This window comes from Poecilia latipinna, unplaced genomic scaffold (assembly GCF_001443285.1).
Source record: "Poecilia latipinna isolate Pla-1442-1.1 unplaced genomic scaffold, P_latipinna-1.0 Scaffold329, whole genome shotgun sequence".
NCBI classification, from domain to species: Eukaryota; Metazoa; Chordata; class Actinopteri; order Cyprinodontiformes; family Poeciliidae; genus Poecilia; species Poecilia latipinna.
The window spans coordinates 337968-340040 of record NW_015112945.1 but is presented as its reverse complement, the minus strand read 5'-3'; the positions used below and the strand labels follow the sequence as shown (position 1 = coordinate 340040).

Here is a 2073-nt window from a genome sequence, read left to right as displayed (position 1 = left end):
TTCCCTTTCTTTTTTTTCGGGGGCGTTTTTTTTTGGGGGTTTGGTAATTTTTTTTTTTTTTTTTTTTTTGTATCAAACTTGCGTAAATATTGTCTGCCTGGTCTACCACTGAGCCATGTGACGCCGTGTTTGGTGACATTTACTGGAAATGATGATTGCAGTTTAAAAAAAAACCCACGATCCTGGCAGTTTAATAGTTTATTCAACAAACAGCCTGGCACCTCCTCCTTCTGCTGGACACCAGCTGTTGGGGAATGACATCTTAATCTTCAACCAACATTTGCAGCAGCAAGTCAGAAATGTTGGCTCATGCTGGCTTGAACAGCAGTTCTCACCGGGGGTTGAGCTCAAGACTCAACCCCGGTGAGAGAGGAGCCCATCTTCTCCTCTCCCAAATTCTGGAGCTGTTCCCCAAATAACCCCAGAGCACGCTCAGCCATCCTTGGACGATAGAGTTCAGGCCCTAAGAACGGATAGATATCTGTTTGCTGCTGCTTGCAGAAACGTTTGTTGATGTCTTTCTGGACTGAGATTGCCTCAGGTGATGACACGCCTTGTTGTTCCATTACAGGAGATGCCGCCCCCACATCATCATACTACCTCCACCAAAAGCTGTTGCAAAAAGTATGCAACCGACATACAACCCACAAACACGTACTCCCTACAAATGTGTCATCATTTAAGGGGAAATAAACATCAGAATATAGGATTAATTTAATTTAATTATAATTACTGATATCCTTCCGCATGAATAAATACAGGAAAAAATCTTGCTACATGTGCAATAAATGTTCTGGGACATGCCCCTGCTGAGCGCTGCAGTATGCTGCGTCCAAAATGAAGCTCTACCAGCAGGGGGCGCTGCCTGGTATGGAGAAACAGATTGGAGAGGAGTCGGGGCCTGGCCTGGGAATATTTTTTTTTTTTGCTCTCCTTCCCATTCTTCCTATGCAGACAGACACACAACATGGCGGACTAGAGTAGTCGACCGACGCGCCCGGATACAGCGGATAAACTGTGGGGGTTTTACCATCCAAGGAGACAAACAAAGGAACCTCCGACCGGACAGCAGATCCTGGAGAACTGGTGTGCTTTTCAGGGGGAGCCATCTTTATCTGGATTTAGCAGGAAAAACTGACTGCGAAGTGTTGGCAGTGTGTCCCAGGTTGCGCTTCCCCCCCAACCCCGCTCACACTCCTCTCTGTTCCTGGGGTGTGGAGACAGGGGCCGGGTTGGAAAAACGTGGAAAGAGAAGGAGCGGATAAAATCCCCCACCCCCCTCTCTTTTGGCCATCTTTTCTCCCGGAACGGGTTCCCCATCTGTGCGCCGCAGGAGTTGTGGTGAGTTAACTTGTTTTTGTTGCGCAAAAAAAGAAAAAAAAGAAAAAAAAAAGCCGAATCCCCACTTGTTACAATGTCGCTGTGTAGCGCATGTTTCCTCTCGCTGTAACACTGTATCACCCACAAACAAGCGCTTTGTGCCCCCCCACCCTCCTCCTTTTGGGCTCACAGAGAGCTCCTTATATATCTGGAAATGGACAAGAAGCGGGTTTGAGTTTAATGGTTGTAAACCATGAACATTTCAGAAGTAGCTCGGAGGCAGGGAGGGATTTTTTTTTTTTTTTGAGCAAAGGGGGCTCTCAGAAAGGGGGGCTTAACTCTTGAGTGCGACAAGCTATATAGGAAAAGAGAGGCAGAAGTGGGGTTGTTGTGCCAACACGGATGCGGTTGCGGTGGCACGGGAACAAAGAGGAGGTGTGTGTGTGTGTGTGTGTGTGGCGGGGGGGGGGGGGGTCTCTGGACTGGCTCACTGGAAAGTCCGCTGTATTGATCAATGCTTTGTTATCACACATTTAGAAATGGAGGGTGAGGGAGGGGAGCTTAGCTGGGGGTCCGTGGGTGGAGGAGCTGTGGGTCTTCTTCGTCGGGTTAGGTCGTCACTCACATTCAAATGTGTTCTCCATCAAATCACTGCCGCTTCTTCCGATGCTGGCTGGAACACTCCTCCCCCCCCCCCCCCTTCCCCCCAACCCCCCCTCCGCTTAACATCCATCTCAGGTCTGTTCATTAATC

At 48.8% G+C, this 2073-nt stretch overlaps 1 protein-coding gene across 2 annotated transcripts in view; it reads left to right on the top strand.

Moving 5' to 3' along the window:
- The first annotated feature begins 911 nt into the window (after positions 1-911).
- The window catches only part of ptpra (protein tyrosine phosphatase receptor type A), a 33747-nt gene continuing 32585 nt past the window's right edge, over positions 912-2073 (top strand). The window contains exon 1 of one of the 2 annotated variants that reach the window (XM_015035263.1): positions 912-1341. The gene's annotated coding sequence lies outside the window, so the exon portion shown is untranslated. The remainder of the gene's footprint in view (positions 1342-2073) is intronic. The other variant, XM_015035264.1, reaches the window with a different exon arrangement.